At 46.4% G+C, this 26027-nt stretch overlaps 1 protein-coding gene across 2 annotated transcripts in view; it reads left to right on the forward strand.

Annotated features, from left to right (window-relative positions):
- The first annotated feature begins 5068 nt into the window (after positions 1-5068).
- The window catches only part of Gnb1l (G protein subunit beta 1 like), a 65741-nt gene continuing 44782 nt past the window's right edge, over positions 5069-26027 (forward strand). The window contains exons 1-2 of one of the 2 annotated variants that reach the window (XM_029470214.2): positions 5069-5150; positions 5341-5435. The gene's annotated coding sequence lies outside the window, so the exon portion shown is untranslated. The other variant, XM_021185153.3, reaches the window with a different exon arrangement.

Genomic DNA, 26027 nt, shown 5'->3' on the forward strand with positions numbered 1-26027 from the left:
ACACACACACACACACACACACTAATAATAATAATAATAATCTTTTAAAATATTTAAAATAATTTTTAGATATACGCTTACTGTGAAGATCGGATTGGCCTCAAAGTTATGATCCTTTTGCCTCATCTACCAGAGTTTTCAGATCACTGGGTTCTGATACCATGTCTAATTCTGCTGAAAAACACTAAAGAAGACTTTAAAAAAAAAAACAAAAGAAAAGAAAAAAGTATTCTATGCTCATAGATTGGAAAACTTAGTATTTTTGTGCTGTTTCATTCATACTAGGACATGTGGTCCATTACTGATCTATAATCCTAGCCCAATATTTTATTTATTGGGGGAGGGGGTGGTGAGACAGGGTCTGTCCTGTAACTTGCTATGTAGACCAGGATGTTATTGAACTCAGAGATCCACCTGCTTTTGCCTCCTGAGTGCTGAGACTAAAGGTGCGTACCACCACACCTGGAATCCCAGCACAATATTTTAAAATATCAATACACCCTAAGTGATCTAAACCGGCCTTAGTGGTATATGTCTGTAATCTTGGCAATTGCGAGAGAAGACTCTGAGACAGCAGGATTTCAAATAAATAATGTGTGTGTGATATGTACATAGGTTGATGTACAGACAACCCACATACAGTCTTCAGTGCTTGTGGATTCTGCATCAACACGTTCAACCAACTGTGGTAGAGACTGTTTGGCAAGGGGCAACATACCTCAGCTGCCGATGTAGGCTACAGAATGAGGCTGTCTGTCTCAGTAAGAAAGAAGAGGGGTATGAAAGAAAGAGTGGGGGGAGGGAGGGAGGGTAGAAAGGATGGAGGAAGAAAGAAAGGAAGGAAGGAAGGAAGGAAGGAAGGAAGGAAGGAAGGAAGGAAGGAAGAGAGCAAATTTGAAGGTCTTATACTTCTTGATTTCAAACTTAACTATAAAGCTACAGTACTCAGAACAATGTGATACTAGCATTAAATCAGACATAAAGGCTGGGCGTGGTGGCACACGCCTTTAATCCCAGCACTTGGGAGGCAGGCAAAGGCAGGTGGATTTCTGAGTTCGAGGGCAGCCTAGTCTACAGAGTAAGTTCCAGCACAGCTAGGGCTATACAGAGAAACCCTGTCTCGAAAAAAAAAAAAAAATCAGACATATAGACCAATGGAAAACAACAGAAAGCTCTGTATAAAAAGAAACACACGTTTGTGATTACTAGTATGTGTGTAATGTGTGTGAGCTTGTGTACACAATATCAAATGACTTTTTAAGAATGTTTTTTATCTTATGAGTATGACTATTTTGCCTGCATATATGTACAATACATGCATGCAGTGGTTTCAAAGGCCAGAAGGTATTGAATACCCTGGAACTAGAGTTGCAGACAGTTGTGAGCTGTCATGTGGGTGCTGAGACTGAATCTGGGTCCTGTGTGAAAGCAACAAGTGCTCTTAACCAATGAGCCACCTCTCTAACCCCACCAATGACTTTTGACAAAGGTGACAAGACAGAGAAGGGACAATATCTTTAATGAATAGTTCTGGGAAACTGAGTATCTGCATGACAAACCCAGAGTATAGCTACTTGTTGGCAGGTTGTGGAGGTATTGGAAGACTTGTGCACCACTGATGGCAACAGATAATGATGTGGCCATCTTCTTCTAGAAGAAGTCCTGAGTTCAATTCCCAGCAAGCACATTGTGGCTCACACCATCTATAATGGGGTCTTATGCCCTCTTCTGGCATGTAGACGTATATGCAGATAGAATGCTCACATACGGTAAATAAATAAATCTTCTTTTTAAAGGACCTATTTATTTTATGTATATGAGTACACCATTGCTCTCCTCAGGCACACCAGAAGTTGGCATCAGATCCCATTACAGATGGTTGTGAGCCACGATGTGATTGCTGGGAATTGAACTCAGGATCTCTGGAAGAGCAGTCGGTGCTCTTAACCGTTGAGCCATCTCTCCAGCCCTCTCCCACCCCCACCCCCCGCTTTTTTTTTTTTAAATAAATTAAAACCAGGGACTCAAACATCTTTTACAGTGTGTCCTGGCTAGTGTTATGGCAACTTGACATAAACTAAATTCACCTGAGAGGAGGGAATCTCAGTTGAGAAAAGGCCTCCATAAGATCAGGCTGCAGGCAGGTCTGTAGGGCATTTTCCTATTCAGTGATCAATGAGGGAGGGTCCAGCTCATTATAGATGGTGCCATACTTTGGCTGATAGTTCTGGGTTCTACAAGAAAGCACACTGAGCAAGCTGCAAGGAGCAGCCAGTAAGCAGCACCCCTCTGTGGCCTCTGCAGCAGCTCCTACCTCCAGGTTCCTGCCCAGTTTGAGTTCTAGTCCTGACTTCCTCCAATGATAGACTAAGATCTGAAAGTGTAGGACAAATAAACTCCCCCTCCCCCAACTTACCTTTTGGTTATGGTGTTTCATCAAAGCAATAGAAACCCTAAGGCACAGTGATCAGTGATCCTACAGCACTGTTATCCCACAGTGGCCACCGGCACAAACAGTTCGGTGTCATAAGGGATGATGGGCAAAGCAGACACTCACGAGAGGGATCAATTAGCTTTTGTTTGTTTATTTTTGGGTGGTGTATTAGGGTTCTCTAGAGTCACAGAACTTATGGATAGTCTCTATATAGTAAAGGAATTTATTGATGACTTACAGTCTGCAGTCCAATTCCCAACGATGGTCAGTAGCAGCTGTGAATGGAAGTCCAAGGATATAGCAGTTGCTCAGTCATGTGGCAAGCAGGCAAAGGAGAGGGAGAGGGAGAGGAAGAGGGAGGGGGGAAGGAGGGGGGAGGGGGAGGGGAGGGGGAGAGGAGGGGAAGAGGGGAGGGGAGGGAAGGGGGGAAGGGGAGAGAGGAGGGGAGGAGAGGGGGGAAGGGAGGGGAGGGGGAGAGAGAGGGAGAGAGGGAGAGGGAGAGAGAGAGAGAGAGAGAGAGAGAGAGAGAGAGAGAGAGAGAGGAGTGTCTGTCACTTCTTCCATTGTTCTTATATGGTCTCCAGCAGAAGGTGTAGCCCAGATTAAAGTTGTGTGCCACCTTTAATCCCAGATGACCTTGAACTCAGAGATCTCCAGGTCTTCATCTTCTGGAATTCATAGCCACTATGCCTCAAGATCTCCATATCAAGATCCAGATCAGAAACTTCTATCTCCCAGCCTCCAGATTAGGGTCACTGGTGAGCCTTCCAATTCTGGATTGTAGTTCATTCCAGATATAGTCAAGTTGACAACCAGGAATAGCCACTACAGGTGGTTTTGATACAGATGCCCGAGTATATAGACCAGGCTTGTCTGGAATTCATAGAAATCCACTTACTTCTGCCTCCTGAGTTCTGGATTAAAGACTGGCTTAAAACAATGTTTATTTTTATATGGATGAGTGCTTCTGCATGCATGCAATATGTGAGCTCTGTATGTGCTTAGTGCCCAGAAACTAGAAAAAATCATACATTGGAAGTGGAGTTATGGATATTTGTGAGCCACAGTGTAGGTGCTGGCAAACAGACTGAGGTTCTACACAGGAGCCGTCAGTGCCTTCTCTCCAGTCTCAGTCAGCACTTAAAAAGAAGGCAATTCAGGTACATACTACAGCATGGATGAACCCTGAAAATATATGAAATTAAATACATTCACAAATGGACATTTCATGAGCACCAATTACACGGGGTACACAGTCAAATTCAGACTGCCAATGGTGGGAGCTCAGGGTTTGGAGACGAGGAGTCAGTGCTTAATGGATAGTTTCTAGTGTGATGAAATAGTTCTGGATATGGTGGCAATAGTTGCACAGCCTTGAGAATACATTTATTAATATTACTATTGAACTGTATGTTTTACAATGGTTACTACCTTAACTTTTGTCGTGGACATTTGAGGTGATGCCCTAAAATAAAACCCAAAAGCTGGCCGGGCGTGGTGGCTCACGCCTTTAATCCCAGCACTCGGGAGGCAGAGGCAGGCGGATTTCTGAGTTCGAGGCCAGCCTGGTCTACAAAGTGAGTTCCAGGACAGCCAAGGCTACACAGAGAAACCCTGTCTCGAAAAACCAAAAAAAAAAAAAAAAAAAAAAAAGAAAAAAAAAAAAAAAGGAAGAAAGAAAAAGAAACAAACCCAAAAGGCAGTTTGGAAAAAGGCCGACAGTTGGGTAGTCTTTTGTTCACTATTAACTGGCTCAAGCTGCTTGGGCCTGAGGGTGATTGGAATTCACAGAAACAACCCTTCCCTTAAGGGAGGAAGTTTAAATTATCAGGTCAATTAGAAAAGATACAACTGAAAAAAAAAAAAAAAGCTAAGTTTCATTCACACTTCAAGGAGGTGTTTCCTGGCTGGGTGCCACTTTTATTGCTTTTGGCCCGAGCTACTGAAAGGCCCACAGACCCTTGGAAGGTACAATGTGATCTTTGATTCCCCTTTCAAGGATCAAAGCCAGTGCGTTTGGGTGTAAATGCAGATAACATTTCAGAGATCTTTCATGAAAGGAGTCACCAGAGCAGGGAAAACAGGGAGGTGGTGTGTCGTGTGTGTGCTTGCTTTCAGATGGGATGCAGCAAAGACCCATCTAGACACATGTCCTGGTAGTGGGATGGATGACACTACAAGAACACAGAGGAGCTACAGGGACAAGCCATGCATATGCATGTGAGGGGCACACAGGCTCATTTCCTGGCCTCTTTAAAGTGACAGTGCTGCGTAGCGCGCTAGTTTGCTTGCCTGTAGCTGCTAGGCGTTGAAGAGGAGGGGCAAGACACACACAAAAAGACACAGACACTTGCCACTCAGGGAGAGATACTCCCCAGGCCCGAAGGCTCAGCAGCCACTCAGTACCGGAGGCCTGATGACGCCCTTAGCCTTTAGATCCAAGCCGGCCCTGGGCAGTCCTCCAGGACTGACAACGCATGAGAACCGCCCCCCTGCCTGCCCCAGTGGGACCCAGGACCACCCAGCACCTGCGAACCGGGCCTCTCCACTTAGTACAGAGCGCGCGCTCCCATCAGCCCCCGCGCTGTCGCGCTGGCGCGGTGTGGCCCTCTGCGAGACTGAGGCCTCGCTGTTTACGGCGCAGGCGCGGTGGGCCGAGCGTGCGCGCGCAGCCCCGCGGGAAGGCTAACTTGGGGCGTGCGGAGCGCCAGAGCGGGTACGTCGGGGGTGGCCGCGCACGCCGAGGGGGCGTGGCCGATGAGGTGGCCGCAAGACCCTCGGGTCTGGCTGCGTCAGGCTCGGATCTTCGCGGGGTCTGTGTGGTGGCGCGAGGTGGGGCGCCGGCGTGGGGGCCCTGTCTTGAAGAGTCCCGCCCCGCTCATCTGATCTCGCTCTTCCCTTTGCAGGTGGCGGTGGGATCCTGACCTCGGAAGAAGCCCCTCTGCCTGGTGTTCTCCAGCGGAGCCTCTGACTCTGGCGGCCCCTCCTGGCGCAGTCCTAGGTAGGTGAACTTAGTTGTCCGGGAGCTTAAGATCTGAATGTCCTGCATGGCGTTTCTGGTGGGCGGGCGGTGCAGGTAGTCTGTCCTCCACTCACATGATGACTTTGGGCATGTTCTGTTCCCGGGTCTCCTGGGTCTCGGGAGCAGAGAACTCAGCAAGCGTATTAGGTATTGCCCGGCCTTCGGAAGATTACCGTGCGCCGCGGCCCTGCGTCTTTAAGATTGTTGTCCAGCCCAGGAAAAGGAACGAAATTACCTAGTGCCAGGCAGGGAAGGCGGAGAGAAGCGAGAGAGTTCAACAGACAGGTATGCTGAGGGTATGAGACCTCAGCATGGGATGATCATGAAGCTCAAAAAGTTAGTGACTATCTCAGTAAGGAAGCAGCAGAAGTTGACTGCTCGCGCAGGGCTAGGGGCTCTTCTCTTCCTAGGTTGTCAGGGGCACTCGGGCAGGCAGATAAAATCTAAGGTTCGAAGTTGGGGCAAGAGGGCTTGGTGGCACATGGGCTCTGGGCACGCAACATGGTGTTTGTGGGCAGCCTAACTTTGGGGAGTGGAGCCTGGCTTTTGGGAATTACGCACTGAGAGACTGGGTCTGGCTGATGATTATGGTGGGAATTCCAGGTCAAGGGCCGGGCTTTCAGGTGTGAGTCAAGGGTCTACCTGAGATGTTCTGAAATGCTTGGGTGGTAGAAGTAGGTACTGGGGGTGCTGACAGCTGAGTGTTGCAAGCCAGTTGGGAGGTGCTGGTAGAAAGATGAACCTTGCTGTACCTTTCTGGAGAAACTGACTCTGGATTTGGGGTAAACACATGGAAAGCCAGGTGTGAAGACATATGCAGAACTTGGTGCTCCTAGGAGAGAGAATTGGGCTAGGTGTATAGGGATGAAGAGAGTTGAGAAGAGCTCTCCAAGTGGTGGGCTTCCCTCCCTAGAGAGACTGGAGCAGAGTGTGAGAGTCCAGGAGGGTTCCTTGCCTGGCCTCTGGTGACCATAGCTTAGAATACAGATAGAGCCAACCACAGAAGGCGCTTTCCAGGCTCACCCTGTGTGCTGGAGGTCACAGGAGGAGGCCTCCAAGTGGAATCAGAATTTCACTTGTGGAGGTGAGGGTGCTTGGCTATTGACTGGGATGAGGACGAGGGACAAGTGCTCAGGATTGGGTAGCTTTGCCTGCAGGTGGTCTCTCTGGAAATGCTGGGAGCAGGAGGAGACAGATAAGCAAGACAGTTTTGTAATGCCTCTGCCTGCCAGGTGTGCCTGGTGCTGTGTGTGCAGGGTGTTTTGGTGTGCTCTGTTCTTAGTAATTTACAGTGCTGAGGCAGCCGGAGCCCACTCACTCCACTCTGAAGTAGTAGAAGGGTAGTCTGTAACCTTCAAAGTGATCTGTGGCTAAGCTTGTCTCTGCAGCCAGGTTCTGTTCCTCTACTGTCATTTACTAGTTGGTGTGTGACTGCATACACATCACTTTGCCGTTCTTCTTGCCAATGATAATAGTACCCAATTTGTGGGTGGTGTGTGGTCAGCATTCAGTACAAATGGGACAAATGACAGTTGCTGCTGTCATTGCCCCAAAATTCCCTGATGTTCTGATTTGGATTGACAGCACCTGTCATTACACCTTGGAAGTTGTAGGCAGCATTTGTCTTATTTCCAAACTCCAGGACCAGCCTCTGGTCCCTCCCCCAGTTCAGAGCAGCAAGTCCGGTCCCTTAGGGTTTTCTGCCCGCTGCCTTCTCCTGCCAGTCAGAGGTGATGGTTGAGCCTGGTCCCTGCTCTTCCTTACCTTGTTTTTGGACAGATTTCCTTGGATGATGGCCTGCATCTGACAGTCCCTCGACTCTCACTGCCTCAGCTCCCCTGGTCCTCGACATTTACCTGGAATGGCAGTCTGCCACACCCTGCCCAGCTGCTTCTTGGTCTATTGTGCTGTGCCTGCCTCTTCTGTCCACGCCAGGTCTTCTGCGGGCACGTCCTTCCTTCGCTCCTGGCAGGCTTCGTAGCAGGTACCATTGGCAGAGTCCTGGCAGCCCTGCCCAGATGGCAGCCAGTTTCACCAACGCACACCCTTGGCAGCAGACGATGGTACTTCACGACATGATCCCTTGGCGGATTCCTGGTCTGAGAGGCCCTACTGTGGGAACCCCACATGTGTATGCACCACCGTGGAGTGGAACAGTACAATTAATGACTCTTCTGCCAGTAAGCCTGCAGAAAGGAGCCCTCCAGCTGGATGCATACCAGACCCTTGGCCACTCAGGACAGACTTCCACTGGGTTCTTGGCTCCAACCTGGAACCTTCGATGGCTCTCCATGACTACTAGACTGCTTTTTTGGCTCAGCTGGGTGATTATATGTCTTCCACTTTGAACACTAGTAGGACAATCTCAGCTCTGTCTGTGAGAACCTCAGTTGACTGATAGGCCTGGCTTGGGCCTGGCTCAATACCCTACTGCAATAGGTACCTTGCCTGACGATTATAAACTCTTCTGCCAGGATCTCGAAGAAGTTATTCAAAACAGTTTTGTTGCGTACCATGCCACTATCTCCTGCCTTCCACATCAAGCCAGCCACCAGTGGCCCCACGGCAGCCCACAGTAAGGCAGTGCTTAGTGTGGTGTTCTCAGAAGCCCTAGCCCTCAGTATGGGAACTGAAGCCTGCCTTAGCTGCCCCCTCCAAACCCTGCTTGGTTGAGGTCTAATCCTATATCCAGGAGCACCTGGCCAAGGAGAGCTCCCCTGGACCCCGAGAGTCCCTGACCCAGTTCAGTTTTGCATTTAGTCTTTATTGTAATGCTGTGAGGCCAACTTGCCTCCCATCTAAAGGAGTCAGCCCCCAAACTTGTCTCAGTACCTTTAAAATTGGGTAACTCCTCTTCTTGGAAGCTAGAATCAGCTTATCTGAGGAACTTAGACCCTCAGAAAACAGAGAAGAATTCTTTTTTTTTTTTTTTATTAGGTATTTTCCTCGTTTACATTTTCAATGCTATCCCAAAAGTCCCCCATACCCACCCCCCCAATCCCCTACCCACCCACTCCCCCTTTTTGGCCCTGGAGTTCCCCTGTACTGGGGCATATAAAGTTTGCAAGTCCAATGGGCCTCTCTTTGCAGTGATGGCCGACTAGGCCATCTTTTGATACATATGCAGCTAGAGACAAGAGCTCTGGGGTACTGGTTAGTTCATATTGTTGTTCCACCTATAGGGTAGCAGTTTCCTTTAGCTCCTTGGGTAATTTCTCTAGCTCCTCCATTGGGGGCCGTGTGATCCATACAATAGCTGACTGTGATCATCCACTTCTGTGTTTGCTAGGCCCCGGCCAGAGAAGAATTCTAAAACATAAGGAGCCTGAGAGTTGTAGCTAGGTATCCCATGGTGGGTGAACAATGTCCCAGAGATCCCACAAGAGCCACCCTGTTCACTACTTCTTATCCCTGTGTTCTGAACATGCTCTAGATGTACAGCAGTGCCCCTAGAGATGAAGTGCTGTGCATAGTGAGGGAGTCCCCCAGCTCCCAGACAGGACAGTGCGGTCTACAGATGACTCCACCTACCCTGTGGCTGGATAGATAGACAGAAAGGCACATAAGCTCTCCCTGCTCCTACTGGGATGTGGGCTTGTGTTAGGCTCCTAGCTGAGTTCCTGTCCCACACCTGGAAGTGTTGTTTTACTTGGCCAGTTTTACAGGAATCAGCCACCATCAGATTATTTATAGCACTGTGTCCAGATGCAGCCCCCACACATAACCTTGGTGTTTCTCTGCCCTGCTCTTGGTGACTTCTGATGCTAGGCTACAATGGAAAGAAGGCTGTTTGAAGGAAGCCAGTGCTCTTTTTTAAATATTTTGGTTGGTTTGGCTTTTTTGTTTTGTTTTGTTTTTTGTTTTTGAGACAGTGTTTCACTATGTAGTCTTTCCTGGTTTGGAACTTGATATATACCAGACTGGCATTGAACTCTCAACCCCACTGCCTCTGCCTTTTGAGTGCTGGAACTAAATCTTCTTCCTTTTTTTTTTTTTTTTTTTTTTTTTTTTTTGGCTTTTTGAGACAGGGTTCTTCTGTATAGCCCTGGCTGTCCTGGAACTCACTTTGTAGATCAGGCTGGCCTCGAACTCAGAAATCCGCCCACCTCTGCCTCCCGAGTGCTGGGATTAAAGGCGTGCGCCACCACGCCCGGCTATTCTTCCTTTTTTTTAAATGGTGTATCTATGGAGTATAGTATAATTGGATATATAGATGTATAATGATCCTATCTGGTAATTACCATTTCCTTTCATAAATGTTGATAATTTCTTTGTATGGGATGGTATTTAATTTACATTCCTCTCATGGTTCCTTATAAAAGATGAGCTATGTTATTGCCAACTCTTACACACACACTGTATGGTGGAAGGTATCTAATACTCCTGTCTCTTCCTGGTCTTTCCTGTCTTGTTACCGCTATCTGCCTTCTGCTTCTATCAGATCAACTCTGATAGCTTTCACATACAGATGCAGATGCATGTGGCATTTGTGTCTCTACCTGTTTAATTCACTTAACAGTGCCTTTGGTTCCATGTTACTTGGATTTTTTGTTTGTTTGTTTGTTTTTGTTTTTGGATTTGTTTTTTTAATGGCTAAATAACCTGTTGTATGTATGTACTGACTTAAAAAAAAAAAGCCAAACTTACCTGTTACTGTATACTTTGGTGGATTTCATTTCTCTCTCTCTTTTTTTTTTTTTTTTGCTTTTTTTATGGGACAGGGTTTCTCTGTGTAGCCCTGGTTGTCCTGGAACTCACTCTGTAGACCAGGTTGGCCTCGAACTCAGAAATCCACCTGCCTCTGCCTCCCAAGTGCTGGGATTAAAGGCATGCGCCACCACGCCCGGCTTGGATTTCATTTCTTGTAAGCAGTGCAGAAGCAACCATATTCATCCTTCTGAGGGATAAGATGACATCTTGGCTGAGAACCACACTTCCTGTGGCTTATTTGAAGCCTTGGGCAGCTGGGAGGTTTGGATGCAGGAGGGTAGGATCTAAGCCTCTTGCTAGGTTCAACTCTAGTTGTTGCCCCTTTTACAGGGCTACATTCTCACTATACCTGGGTATGCTGAAAAAAAATGCCCCTACCCCACCCCCACTCTGCAGAGTACACACACACACACACACACACACACACACACACACACGCTCGCGCAGATTGAGGCTCAATGTCAGGGTTCCTGGAAGCATTGCTGATCTCAATAAACACGAGTTGACTTAACTGCTGAGTGTATGGTGGCTGCTGACAGAGTCTTGTTTTGTGAACAGAAATTCTGTACTCATTCTGTCAGCAGAGCCCAGCTGAGTGTCACAGGTGTGCAATGGTGGTTCCCAGGGGAGCCTATGAAGGTGAGAGGGTCTGGTCAGAAGAGCTGGGGCTAGAAGGGGAAGGAGTGCCAGGTGTTGGGTGGCCTGGGGATCTGACTTCTGAGAGCTTAGGTAAGGAGAAGAGCAGGTCGCAGATGGGAATGTGAGGCCTCGGATCGGAATGAAGAAAGACCAGTTCTGTACAAGGGTGAGTTTTTAGTGAGAGCTGAGTATGCAGGCTCCTTTGAGCCAAATTGATCTGAGGACAGGATACTGCTGTCCAGTATACAGAATGTGCCTACTTGGAAGTGCTTAGACGAGAGCATCACTCTTTCAGTTTTACCGCTGTGGAAGCAACAAGAGGAAACTTTACTAGACGTTTAATAGAATCATAGATTGGAAATACAGCTGGCTACTTTAGGAGAGGCCATGATGAGCAAACATCTGGTGAGAATTGGAACAGGTTGTTGCATTGTTTACTTACTAAGAGATGTTTGAGTCTAGGTGGTTTATTTGTGAATTATTTCAAAGCACAGACCCTGTGTACATAAAACAGCTAGGAATGTTGCTGACAGAAATGGTCTTGTAGAGCACTAGGCTTCTATTCCAGTTTGCCCAGCTGCTCATGGCTAGAATGGACTGCTCTCTCTTATTCTTTAATTGACTGTGGCTGGGCCTGCCTCGGACTCTGGTAGTGGACCCTTGAATGGCTCTCTGGGATGACTTGTCTAATTACTCACTGGCTCTTGCTGTGTTGCTGGCTCCTAATGCATCTGTCTTCCCCTCTACTTGAAATTGCCATTACTCCTGCTGACCCTGATCTTCTTGGGACATCTCTTAAGGCAAGCCTTAAGGTAATGGTCTGCCGAATGTCTGAAGCCCTAGTGTATGGCGTCTACGGTTGACAGGCTTGAGAGCACTCATCAGAGTCTAGGTGTCCTAGAAAATGCATCTGGGTCCTCTTTAGAAGTCTTACTGTGTCCGGTTCTGAGGAAAGGAGGCCTTGTAGTTGCAGCAACCAGGTTGTCTGCCCCTGGGTATCTGTAGGTGGAACAAAAGATAGGATTGTGCTCTTCCAGGCCATTATAAAGTAGCTTGCCTCAGGACTGGAGAGATGGCTCAGTGATTAAAGAGCACTGGCTGCTCTTCCAGAGGACCCTGGTTCAATTCCCAGCACATGGTAGCTCACAACTTCTGTAATTTCAGTTCTAGAGGCTCCAACATCCTTACATAGACATACATGCAGGCAAAACACTAGTGCACATGAAATAAAAATTTTAAAAATTAAAACAAAACAAAGTAGCTTGTTTCTAGTAACATCAGCAACAGTGTCAATAGCATCCAGCTTCCACCAGCAGTGACCCAGGTGATCTGTTCCTCCGAGAGCAGGCTGTATCAGATTAGGCCTGTGTGCGGGGCCTGGGGTCATCTACCCATGCTTCCACTAGGAATGATGACCTAGAAGAGGGCTCTTCTGGAGCTAGACACAATGACAGGCATGCCTCTGATTAGTGTATACTGCTAACTTCCCTGACTTCTCATCTCTGGACAATAGGTCATGGGCCTTATCAAAAGGTTTTTAAAAGGAAACCAGAAAGTACTGGCAATAAAGTCCTCAGAGACGTTGGAGTACTTTGTAAAGCTACAATTTTTGAAGTACTTGGATATTGGAATAGAGAGAAACAACAGTGAGACAAACCATTTAGATCCATATAGATATTGAAAATTTGGTACAGGGTGGTGTTTCAAATGAATGTCAGTAAAACCACTGGATAACTGATTGGCTTTCTGGAATGTTACAGAGCAGGGTGCCTACACCAGTGCAGCACACACCCCAGATGGATTAAAGATACATTTTTTTTTAAGGTCATAAAAATGCTTACTAGCTTCCTATTGTAACAAGTGCTGAGGTAATCAGTTTGTGAAGAGGAAAGGTTCGGGATCACAATTTTGGGGTCACAACTGCTTCTATTGGTAGTTCATCCTGGTGGCAACATGTAGTAAAACCATTCACCTCATGTCCAGGATGAGAAGGTGAAAGAAGGGGCAGAGGTCCCAGGATCCCCTTCAAGGGCATACCTGTGACTGGAAACCTTCCCTGAGACCCCACCTAAGGTTCTACCACCTCCTAGCGAAGCCAAGGTGGGGACTAGTCCTTTAACACGTGTGTTTTGCAGAGCATTTGAGATCCAAACTAGAGCAGTTCTGCAGAAAAACATGAGTAGTTCTAAGATTTTAAGTTTTACATGTCCAGCATTACAAAGGATATGGCAGGTGGGCTCCCTCATGCAGTTGGTGGGGTTATAAAATGCTTTCCGTTTGTCCTCACTGGCTGGTCAGGAGGATGAGGATGCTACGCACTGTGCCCTGGCAGAGGCCTAAGCCCCTGTCATCACATTAAGAACAACAAAACTAGAAGAGTTAAAGAGCTGACTTACAGGGACCGGGTGAGTTACAACGGCCATTCTTACAGCTTCTGTCAGCATCAGCTAGAACTTAAAAATCTCCGAAACCTGAGTGGGCACCTGCCACTTGCTGTTCATCCATGTATCTTGGGATGGAGTAGATGTGCTCTGCTTCCTGCTGTATCACCAATAGGTCCTCATCTGCAAGTACTACACAGTCAATTGATGCAAAGGGAACCCATGGGTCATAGGTGATACGTGTCACCCAACCTTCACTCCTGTGACCAAAGGAAGCCACATCTGCACCTGAGGTACAAAGGTCCTCCTCATGTGGGGTGGTGTCTTAGTCACTGTTCTATTGCTGTAAAGGTACACTAGGACCAAGGCAACTGTTTAATAGAAAACCTTTAACTGGGGGCTTCTTAAAGTTTCAGAGGTTTAGTCCATTTCCATCATGGTGGGGAGCATGGCGGCAGTGGAACAGTAGCTAAAGTAGTTGAGAGCTACATCCTGATCTGTAGGCAAAGAGGGAGAGACTCTGGGCTTGGCATGGTTTTCAGCAGTGCTGTGGGCAGCCTTTGTACTGTGTGCAGGGCCCCTTGGGGCCTTGGTCTTAGGGCCAGTGCTGAGGTGTGGAATTTCTAGTCTCTACCCTGAGTAGGCTGTTCTTAGCTGCTCTGTACATGAGCTTGTTTCATTTATTATTTAAGAAATTTTTTCCCTACATGAGGGTTCAAAGGCATCGTCCTGTTTTCCTAAAGTCTCATGTGTTGCCTTTGACATTAAGCCTGGAGTCTCCTTGTTAGTGTGACTGGGATATAAGGGAGGGTCTGCTGTCAAGGCCTGTGATGGGCAGAGACTCTTGACAACCATAATGGCTGTGTAATCTGAGCAAGCAATAAATTTTTCATGTGTGAGGCCACCGAGGTCGGGGTGTGTGTGTGTGTGTGCATGCACATGCCAGAGTACAGCCTGTTGTATCCTGACTGACAGAGGATTCTGTTTCTCTCTTTTCCATGGAGCACAAACTGGGTCTGGCCTCAGCCACTCACTGCTCTCTGACTCCACTCTGGTACAGTCTATCCTTAGTTAGCTAGTTTTATAAGAAGTCCTGACTTTGTGGTAGAGAAATGTCTACCTGCACCTTCTTCCTCATGTTGACTAATTTTACAACCACATTTGTTCCCAGTGAGAGAGGAAAGTGTAATGGGCTCTGGTGTGCCACTCACCCAGCTCTGGCAGTACTTGTATCTCACGTCCTGGGATCACTGTATCTAAGCAACCTGCTCTCTAGTCTGCTCTCTAGGACAGTAGCTGCCATGAGCTACTGTAGTTGTTCCTTGAGCCACAGTGTCTTCCGTAGCAGTCACCAAACAGTGAGACCAGCAAGCTAAGAGCCATGGCTCTTGAAGGCTTGTATATTTGTCACATTCTTCTGCTGGTAAGTGAGCTACCAGGCAGATGGAAAGGGACATCTGACTTCTCCCCTTATCACAGTCTGTTCTTTGTGACTGTACAGTGCAAGGGCCCGGACGGATATCTGGGGCTGCTGGACAGTGTCTCCACCTCCATAGCTAAGGATATTGTCTCCAAGGGGCCTTGATTACTGGGCTCTAGAGCTGGTTCTAACACAGGATGGTCACAGTTCCTGTAGAGAAGCAGGAATTTCCATGTGTTGAGACACAGAAAGGCCTGGTGTTGGCTGGGTTCCCATCTCTGCCCGTAAGTGCTTTAGAGCAGGTATCCTTCCTGACACTGCTTAGGCTCCTTAGACCTCTCCTAAGCAGTGGATAGATATCCTTGGGTGCAACTTGTGGTGCCTGTTCTTGGAGAACCCCTGTCTGCCCCGAAGCTCAGGAATTTTATCCTGGCATTAGCTCTTAGCTCAGTCAGTGATGGAAGCCTTTAGAGGCAGGGTTGACCAGTACTCTGTGCCTCACATGCGCCAACCGAGAGACTTCTAGACTTCTAGAGACTTCTAGAGAGCAAGGGTGACAACTTCCTCACGTACTTAGCTCCTGAGACCTACTCCTACTACTCCATCAGCCCGGCCTTGCCACTGTGACAGTTATTAGCCATGAAGATTTGACGGGACTTGATGGTGGCACTGCTGGGAGCAGCGTGGGCTGGCAGGAGGGCTGAGATGGTCTGCTTACTTCCTTGCTCTATCACACTGGCTGTCTCTCCAGCAGGGCAGGCCTGTTGGGAAACTGGGACTGTAGCTGGTCTCTGTCACCGCTCTAAGTCATTGGGGCCTTTTGGGAGTGGGCAATGAGACCGGGTGGGACAAGTGGCCAGGAGGTATGGAGGATCAGGATTGGACACTGCCCCAAGGGAAGTAAAGCCATGCTAGTCCTGCTGGGGCAGCACCACCTCAGAACTAGGCAGTGATTGGCAAGTGGTTGGTTTCAGTCATAGAAGGAGCAGAAACCTATTTCTCCTGGGGAGAAGTCAAGGCTCAGGCTCAGGCTGCAGGAGTAGTCGTGCTTGCTCAGTCCTTTCAGGAATACAGTGTCAGCTCAGCATGGAGATCATCTGTGCAACCACACAATCTAGTTAAGGGCTTCCCTGGCCCTCAGGCCAAGCTTTCTGCCAACACTGCAGCCTGCCTGTCTTTCTCATGGAAGATGTCCCAGTGTTGGCCTGGGGTATCTTGCCCTTCTCAGGAAAGAACACCTGTCTACACATTCACAGATTGACGGTGGTAAGCAAGGTGAGACAGTGGTTGGAGTGTGCCCTCCAGGCCCTGGGGAAGGTGCCAGTTCCCACGTTGGCACTGAGCTACAGGCACCCACTTTCTCTGCTGTTTTCCTTATCTTCCTGCCATCCTTTTGCTTCCTTACTGCCCCAGAATGCTTCCTGGGTTCTGTAGCTTTGAAGCTACTGCCTCCCTGCCTGCCTGGGTACTTCCCAAGGCGGAGACTGACAGAGGATTCAATGAATCGAAGGTCGCCAGTTGGGGCGTTGACAGATGCCCGGCCATGATACCAATTCTGATTTAATAACCGAATGGGAGGCTGGCCCTTTGTAATAATTAGGGCTAATTACTGAGGAGGTGTTGACAGACAGGCTGAGAGGAAACAAACTACCTTTATCCCGTGGCTTAGAGTCAGATTACTGGCCCAGTGCTATCTGCCCCTCAGAAAGTAGAAGCTTCAATCACTCAGCGAGGCTTCAAAGAGGAAAGGCCCTGACAATGCTTGGGATTTGGAAAGCAGCAATGAAGTGCGCCTTTGACTCTGAGTCTCCAAATGGAGCCCCATTCCAGGAATGGTTTCTTTGTGCAGCTTGAGTTACTTCTGCAGACCTCCTTCCCGCGCACTTGGAGCAGGGAGGGGCTGCATGGGCATGGACAAGGGATGTGGCTGGGGCGGGTTCAGCCTCCTGGGGTCCTTCCTGGGCTGAGCTGCAGCATCTGTTGTAGTAGATACCCAGGTCTCTGGATGCCGGAGCTGGCAGCACACGAGCCCTGCCTGGGAGTGTGTCCAGTTCTTTATGGGACAGGGAACACAACTTTGCTGCAGCACATGGAGGCAAGCCATACCTCTCTGGAAAGGGCTATCTTCTCAGTGTTACTTATGGCAGGACCACCCCTCAGAAGCCTTGAGGTCTCTCGTTTGAGGTTGCTCTGTAGGCAGCTTCCACTATTGTCTTGGGCTCAGTCCAGGCCACTAAAGTGTATCTTGCTGTGGGCTGTCCAACTCATGACTGAAAAAGGTATTGGAGGCTGATCTCTGGGCTGTGTGGAACCTACCTTATGTTGATCACCCTGCACTTCACAGATACAGAAGGCTATGCTCAGTTCTGGGTGCCTGGGTTTTAAGCCAAAGAAGCACTGAGCAACATGTCAGTCATCTGGCTGGACAGCTCAAGGCTGCAGCTGCAGCTGCAGCTGCAGTATAGCTCCATGGAGGAGAGTATGTTGAACTGGCTGCCACAGCTGCAGTACAGCTCCATGGAGGAGAGTATGTTGAACTGGCTGCCACTGAGTTCTCGCATCAGAGAGTCCTCTGCTCAGACTAGAATGGTTCGGCAGTGCCTTCCTTGTCCTAGGTATAGCCTGGAAGGCGCTGGGCAAGCAGGAGGTGGGAGGAGGCCTTGCACCCCATCTGTATCCCCTGCCAGGCCTGCCACACTGGGGGATCGTGACAAGTGCCCTGGGCTGAAGGGAACAAGCTGACTTTCCCTGGCATAATGTTTTGTATGCAAAGAAAGTGCCTTGTGGGACTAGGAGATGGCTTGGAGGTAAGAGCACTTGCTGCTCTTGCAGAAGACCTGGGTTTAGTTCCCAGCACATTCATGGCTCTGGTCCCAGGGGTCCTGATGCCCTCTTAAGGCCTCCATGGGCACTGGGTACATGTGGTACACATACGTACATGGGGGCAAACACCCATATACCTAAGATAAAACAAATACCCAAGCATGATGGCACACATCTTTAATCCCAGCACTTAAGAGGCAAAGGTAGGGTGAGCTCTGTGAATAAGAGATCAGCCTGGTCTACATAGTGAGTTCCAGGACAGCCAGGGCTACATATAAATGTCTTGGCTTAAAAACAACAACAAACACATGGTGAGACTCTGTCTCAAAAACAAAATGAAATAAATAAAATGAGGCATTACAAGTCTGTTATAGTGACCTTGGACAGAATTAGGGATTGCTCAAAAGCTAGAAATGTCTGAACAAGAATTGAGTTTTTAATCATATAATAGGGGCAAATTAAATGCCATTAACCTGGGGTGCACTACCAGACCCAGGGGGTGATCTCCCACACAGGGTCCCACCTGATGTATGTTCCGAAAATTACTCTACATATATTGCATAGTATGTTTTTATTTGAATATAGCCTTCCAGAGGATGGCCAGGTGAGCAGGGCCCAGCAGCATGTTAGTACACACAAAAGAGAGCTCTCTTGCATTGAGATCTTAGGTACCACCGAGGACTGAAATCCAGGCTGAGTGCAGACTGACATAAACCTAGTGTCCTTCTCCATCCCAGGACCTCTCCTTGCACCTTTTCTCATGTCTCCTCAGCCTACTGACTCTTGACAGTCTTTTAGACTTCTTTTTCTTATTTTTTTTTTTTATTTTTATGTACACGAATGATCTGTAACCATGAACACCAGAACTGGAAATCAGATCCCATTACAGATGGCTGTGATCCACCATGTGGTTGCTGGGATTTGAACGCAGGATCTCTGGAAGAGCAGGCTGTGATGTTAACTGCTGAGCCGTTTCCCTAGCCCTTTACCCTTTGAATTCTTGATAACCTTGGCAGTTATGAGGCGCCATAGTCTGGCTGGCACATTGGAGAACACTCCTCAGTTGATTTATCACTTGTTTGCCTCATGATCACACCAAGGCCCTGGGTTTAGGGAGGAAAAATACAAAGATAAAGTGCCTATATTTTCACATAAAATCATTGGTGTGTGTCATCCCTGTGCCTCCTCACTGCCAATGCTGACCTTGGTGGCTGGCAGAGGTGGCGTTCCTCAGGCTTCTCCACTGCAGTTGCTCTCTTCATCCTGCACTCTAAGGAAGGGAGTCACTGCATAGCCAGAACATACATCAGGTGGGACCCTGTGTGGGAGATCACCCCCAGGGTCTGGTAGTGCACCCCAGGCTGGCCTGTAATCCTCTTGTGACAGTCACCCAAGTGCTGGGGTCTCAGTGTGTACCTCCATGTGTGGCTTCCATCAAACCTTGCTCAGCATGGATTTTACTAGTAGATACTTTAGTAGAAGTAGAAGTGTTTGTGACCAGTGAGGCTTAACATGACTATAGCAGTGTCAGGCTGCAGAAAACTCATCCCCTCAACAGCCTGTTGATAATGAGGCCCTTCTTCTCCTCTGACCCTAGTGGCCACCAGTCTCTCCTTCCTAGCTCCACTTCTGTCTTTTCCAGACTGCTCTGGAGCATTCCATAAATGTTAATAATTACATGAATAAATTAATAAATATAGAATTACATGAACAGAACAGTATATCACATATCCTTTTACTTATACTAATTTTTTGTTTGTTTGTTTTTTTTTTTTTTTCGAGGCAGGGCTTCTCTGTATAGCTCTGGCTGTCCTGGAACTCACTCTGTAGACCAGGCTGGCCTCAAACTCAGAAATCTGCCTGCCTCTGCCTCCCAAGTGCTGGGATTAAAGGTGTGCACCACCACTGCCTGGCTACTTAACACTAATTTGCTGGAAATTAATCCACACTGTTGGATTTGTCAATAGCTTGTTCCTCATTGTAGCACATATGCCTAAGGAGAGTCAGTTGCGTTATTTTCTGTGTAGAGAGATTATGAATGAAACTAAACATTTATATGTATATATAGGCTTTTTTGCCCTTAAGTTTTCATCTCTCCTAAGACCCTAGAAATGGGGCTACTTTGGTTCATATTAACTTTCCAGAAATTTCCACTTTTCAGAGTGTTGCCATGCTGTGCCTTCTCCAGAAACCTGGGTTTTAGTGGGACCTTGTTGGCAGCACTTGATTTTATCTGTTGCCTTGTCTAACTTTTAGCTACTCAGTAGATACTGGCCTGGGTTTTGGTTTAATTTGCATCTCTCTAATGGCTATTAGTGAGCATCCTTTCCTGCTTGTTTACTGTTTGCGTATCTTAGAGGGTGTTTTGTGGTTTGTTTTAAAAATTATTTATGATTATTTTATTTTTATGTGTATGGTGCTTCATTTGCATATATGTGTATCCACCACATGTGTACCTGGTGCCTGCAGAAGTCAGAAGAAGGTATCAGATGGAATTATAGGTGACTGTGAACCACTATGTGGGTGCTAGGAACCCAACCCAGGTCTTCTGCTAGAAGAGCTTAACCACTGAGCCATCTCTCTAGCCCATATTTATGTATATGTAGGTATGTATATTAAAATCTATATATAGTTTTAAATTTTGTTTTAATTGTTAAGTTTTAGAAAATCAACATATATTTATATACAATAAACTGAACATATTATAAGTCGTTTAACAGCTTGACAATTTTCAACCCCTGGTCTACTACACCTCAGTGTCTTAAGCACAATGGGCATATTGTCCTCAGAGTTTCCTCCTGCCCCTTTGTATGCATCTCCCCTCCCCCCTCTCTACACTTCCCTTCCCTAGATTCCCAGTAGGTCAGTTAGCATTTCCTAGAATTTTATATAAATAGGATCGGAGTGTTTACTTTGTCTGAGTATTTTGAGATCCATTCCCGTTGAGGCGTGTGTCGTCCTTCCTACCCTTTACAGTAGAGTGTGCGGTGTGTTCCACTGTGTGGATATATACGGCTGTTTATTCAGCTGTTGATGGATGTTTGGGTTGTTTCCAGGTTGGGACTGTTTTTAAAGAAATGACCAAACTTTTTTTCAAAGTGGTTGTACCACTTTATAATCCCGTTACAGAGTGTGGTTGTTTCTGCTGCTTCACATATTTTCCAGGAATTAGTGTCAGCTTTTCCATTTTAGCCATTCTGGTGGCATACAGTGGCTTTTTATTATAGTGCTTCCTTCGTGACAGGGACCAGAGACACTGTGCTCTCATTTGCCAACCACTTGTTTTAGGGCCAAGAATTTGTTTACCTAGTTTTAATTTTGTTTAACTATCTTTTGTCATTATTCTTATTTGGAAAAAATTAAAATTCATTTTGTTGTTTTACTGTTTCTTCACAGAAGCTCTGTGTATATTGCAGGCTAGGGCTCTATATGTAGTACAGGCTAGGCCAAACCTTAGATCAGCCTCCGGAGTGTTGGGGTTACACTTGTGTCTCACTCTGTCCAGCTAATAATAACACTTTTTTGATGTGTGCTGAGGGTCCTGCATGGCAGGCAAGTGCTGGGCCACCAAGCTGCATTTAAGCTGCAGCATCAGCATTGAATTTATTAGTTACACTGTTTTTTGAGACAGGGTTTTATTATGTATCCTAGGCTGGCTTTCAACTTACTGTGGGTCAGCTGACCTTGGACTCTCAGCAATCCTTCTATATTATCCGCCTGAGTGTTAGGGGTATAGACGTGTCGTCATGTCTGGTACATACTTAAAATATTTAAAGGACATTTTATTGATTGATTGATTGATTGTGTGTGTGTGTGTGTGTGTGTGTGTGTGTATGTGTGTGTGTGTTTGTGTGTGTGTGTGTGTATGTGTATGTGTGTATGTGTATGGATGGGTGTGTGTTTGCCAGCCCAGGTTTGTTTGTTTGTTTGTTTGTTTTTTAAGTTCAGCATATAAATTCTACCTTTCTACCCTGGGATCAAGTTTACATGGGATCTACCACTGAATTGCATCATCCCTCTTCATACAGATTATTTACCAGATGTACCAGATATGATTTGTAAATATTTTCCCTAGGTGATTATCTTTCTATTTTCTTGTATTATTTTTTAAAATATTTCATAACTTGGGCTGGAGAGATAGCTTGATGATTAAGAACTATTATTGCTTTTGCAGAGGACCTGAGTTCCCTTTGTCCCAGCACCATGTCAGGAGGCTCATAACTAATTGCCTGTAACTCTACCTGCAAGGGCACACACACAACACAAACAAATATTCAAGAAGTTGTACGTAATGTTCAAGATAACTTGTTTTCCTGTGTGTGTGTGTGTGTGTGTGTGTGTGTGTGTGTGTGTGTGTGTGTGCACGTGTGCCACATGTTCTGTGCCTGAGGAGACTAGAAGAGGATGTTAGATTCTGTGGAGCTGGTGGTTGTGAGAGGTACAGGCAGTTTTGAGCTGCCTAGTGGAGGTGCTGGGAACTGAACGTGGGTCCCACGTTTCCTCTGGAAGAACAGTGAGTGCTGTTTAACTGCCAGGCCATCTCTCCAGCCCGTCTTAGTATTTTTGTTTGACTTGGTTTTTTGAGACAGGGTCTTACTTTGTAACCCTGGTTGTTCTGACATGTGCTATGTAGACAAAGACTGGCCTCCATTTCACAGAGATCCGCCTGCCTCTGCCTTCCAAAGGCAGGGATTTAAGTGTTCACCACCATGCTCAGCCCTTACAGTACTTTTTAAAGAGCAAAAGTTAAAATCGAACTTATTATTTTGTATTATGATTCTGCCTCCTGAACATTTTTTATGATTTATTATTGTGTGTGTGAGTGCATAGTGTGGATGTGTGCACGAATGTGGAGGTCAGAGGACAGATTTATAGAGCAGGGTCTCTCCTCCGACCTTTACATGTGTTCTGGGACCAAACTTAGATCTTCTGGCTTAAGTGCCTTTATCTGTTGAGCTATCTTGTCAGCCCTGAACATTTCTTTCTTTCTTTTTTTTTTGTTTTGTTTTGTTTGTTTGTTTTTTGAGACAGGGTTTCTCTGTATAGTCCTGGCTGTCCTAGAACTCACTTTGTAGACCAGGCTGGCCTCGAACTCAGAAATCTGGCTGCCTCTGCCTCCCGAGTGCTGGGATTAAAGGCGTGCGCCACCACCGCCTGGCCTGAACATTTCTTAAAAATCACAGCTACAGTGTACTTACATATAATAAATAAATAAATCTTTAAAAGACAAATCATGGGTGAATAATGAATTTTCCCAGTGTGATCTCTGTCAGCTAGTATGACTTGGTAATTTTTTTCAGTGTTTTGTGTTTAGTATCAATTTGCTTTTGAATATTGAATCAGCTTCCAACTCCGGGGATAAACTGTAGGATAGTCGCATATATTCTTTTGTAACGATGGATTCTTTGCTAATTTTTTTTAGGACTTTTTATTGTTGTTGTTTTATTTTGTTTTTGGTTTTTTTTTGAGATGGGGTCTGACTAGGTATGTTTGGCTAGCCTGGAATTTGTAGACCAGGCATGGAGAATATTGGTTTGTGTTTGAGGGAAATAATTTAAAGCTGCTATTATTATTAATCATTACTATCATTAATATTATTAATATTACTGTTAGTTATTGTTAATATTATTTATTGTTAGTTTTGGTTTCTGGAAGACATTGTACAGAACTAGTGTTGTGTCTTCCTCTATTTGGTAAGCTGTGTCAGATGGTCACAGTGAGCTGGATTACTGTGTATATTTTGTTTTTGCGAGGATTTAAGCAGAACATGTAGCACGAAGCACAGCAGTGAGAGTGTTCGCACGAAGCACAGCAGTGAGAGTGTTTGCCCTGCTTGCAGCAGGCCCTGGGTCTTAACCCTCAGTATTGCAAAACAAAACAGAGCTTAGAGTGCTCAGAGCCACTCCTTGAGTGGCTGCAGCTCTTAGGTGCCTTTCTCTAAGCTGTGCTTTTTACAGGGTAGAAGTGTGGTTTATAGTGTCATGTTTTCAGTGTTCTGCTGTCTAAAGCATAAGCCCTTTTGGTCTATGTTTAATTTATTCCTTCTCTGTTTTTAGCACTGTTGATCAGGAAGAGTTGCCCATCTTACGAAGTCTCCACATCCAGTTCTGTGGTTCCTCCCTACTTGTGCTCTCTTCATTTATTTCCTCTCTAATCCTATTACTTCTTTCTCCTGGTGTTTGGTTTTATACTATGACTTTTTCTGGTTTTCTAAATTGGAAGCTAAGTTACTGCTTTTGAGTTGAAGACTATGGATGGCTCCTTCCCCTATATCTCTCTGAGGCAGGGTCTTCCTATGTAGCTTAGGGTAGGTTGGAACTCACTTTATAGTTTAGGCTCTCCTCCAGTTTACATGATCCTTCTGCATCAGCCTCCCATGTACTGAGATTATAGATATGTATTACCATGCCTGGCTTGAAGACTTTTCTTAGATTATTAATTTTGTATGTGTGTTTAGGCCTGTGCATGCCATGGTGCACACATGGTCAGAGGACAGACAGCTCGTGGCAGTCAGCTCTCTCCTTCCACCATATGGGTTCCAGGGATGGAACTCAGGTTCTCAGGTTTGGTGGCTAGTTCCCTTAACTGCAAAGTCATCATCCTGGTCCTCATCTTCTCCTTTTTTTTTTGTTTTTTCTTAAAGATTTATTTATTTATTTATTTATTATATGTAAGTACACTGTAGCTGTCTTCAGACACTCCAGAAGAGGGAGTCAGATCTTGTTACAGATGGTTGTGAGCCACCATGTGGTTGCTGGGATTTGAACTCCAGACCTTCGAAAAAGCAGTCGGGTGCTCTTACCCACTGAGCCATCTCACCAGCCCTTTTTTTGGTTTTTTGAGACAGGGTTTCTCTGTATAGCCCTGACTGTTCTGGAACTCACTTTGTAGACCAGGCTGGCCTCGAACTCAGAAATCTGCCTGCCTCTGCCTCCTGAGTGCTGGGATTAAAGGCCTAATGCTATCTTTTTTTTTTTTTTTTTGGTTTTTCAAGACAGGGTTTCTCTGTATAGCCCTGGCTGTCCTGGAACTCACTTTGTAGACCAGCTGGCCTCGAACTCAGAAATCCACCTGCCTCTGCCTCCCAAGTGCTGGGACTAAAGGCATGCGCCACCACACCCGGCTTAACGCTATCTTTTAATGCTTTAAATTTTCCTCTAGAAGACATGGTGACAAGATGGCTGGTTTGTGTTTTACTCATTCTCTCCACAAAGAAGGCAGTAGGGAAGTGACTGCGTTCACACTGCAGGACGAGCATCCTTTGGAAAGGAGTAGAAACAGCAGGACCCCTGAGGGACACAAACCCATTAACCACAGAGAGGAGAGGGCTGTATTCTGCTTCTCCCATTCAGATCAAGGCAACCTTCTGCTTACAAGGAGACCTCAGAGTCCCTGTTGTCTCTGTAGACAGACTTTCACAGTCCTCACAGAACCTGAGATATTCAGAGAGTGGTCTGGGGTTCATAGGCCTGTCATGCCATAGTTAAGAGCTCATGTTTTTACATCCCCACCTCCGCCCAAATGCACACACTATGCCTAAGTATCTCTGGTCATCTAGACTCTGAACCTACCTGTGCAGTGCATCCAACCCCGGAAAACAGCAGATGTTCTGTGTCGCTGTTCTTGGGGACCTGCCATTAATCCATCATACTTAGGATCAACTGCAGCACCATAGCCCCAGTTTCTGAAAATATCCACCTAGCAGAAGTGTCCAGACTCTGGCTTCTAAACTGATATGGCACCAGGGAACAGAGTGGAAACTGACATATAACCACAAGCCTGAAATGCCTGTGAACACTTGTGCATGTCTTGATAGCCAACCAGGTAGCCAGAGTGAGGCTGCCTCACTCTGCCCCTGTGAGCCAGCTCCTTAGCTGCCAACCCACAGTGCCCCCAAGTACTCAAACTCAGTCTGACAGCCCCACCCACTGGAGAGCCTGCCACACAGCCACCAGTCTGTGGCTCTGCAGTCTGCCAAGCAACAGCTTTATCCCTGACAGAGCTGTACCACACAACTGCATCACAGACACCCACAAGCTAGATCATTAACACAACCAAGTATATCACCAGTGAACGTCACAGCTGAAGAAGCTGCACTATTGTGTCCACTTGAAATTTAAGTTAGTAATATGCTAGACTGACAGAGTACCTTCCATCTACAGGAAAAAGTCTCTCTGTGAGAAAAAGAAACCCTCTTTAAAGTTTTAAGAGGTAGTTTCTCTACTTGCTTCTAGTGTAAAGTCATAGGATGAAAGCGAAGGACTAGGAAAAGATACTTAACGCAGATAGAAATAAAAGCCTGTGAAAAAATGAAGATGGTTGTATAAAAAAATGATAAAAAATGATAAAAAATGATAAAAAGATTCAGTTCATCTATTGATAGTGCATGCATCCAATATAGCACTACTCAAATACATAAAGCAAATGTGGCCATGTCTAAAGGGAGAGAGAGAATCTTACACAGTAATAGCTGGGATGTCAGCTTCCCAGGAGACAGATTCTGCAGGCACAAACAATGTAATGGCAGAATTAAACTATAGAATAGACCAAATAGCTTGGCACACACAGAACGTTCCCCGCAGCTGCTGTAGAGTGCAT

This window comes from Mus caroli, unplaced genomic scaffold, assembly GCF_978045245.1.
Source record: "Mus caroli unplaced genomic scaffold, Mus_caroli_1 scaffold_17, whole genome shotgun sequence".
Taxonomy (NCBI): domain Eukaryota; kingdom Metazoa; phylum Chordata; class Mammalia; order Rodentia; family Muridae; genus Mus; species Mus caroli.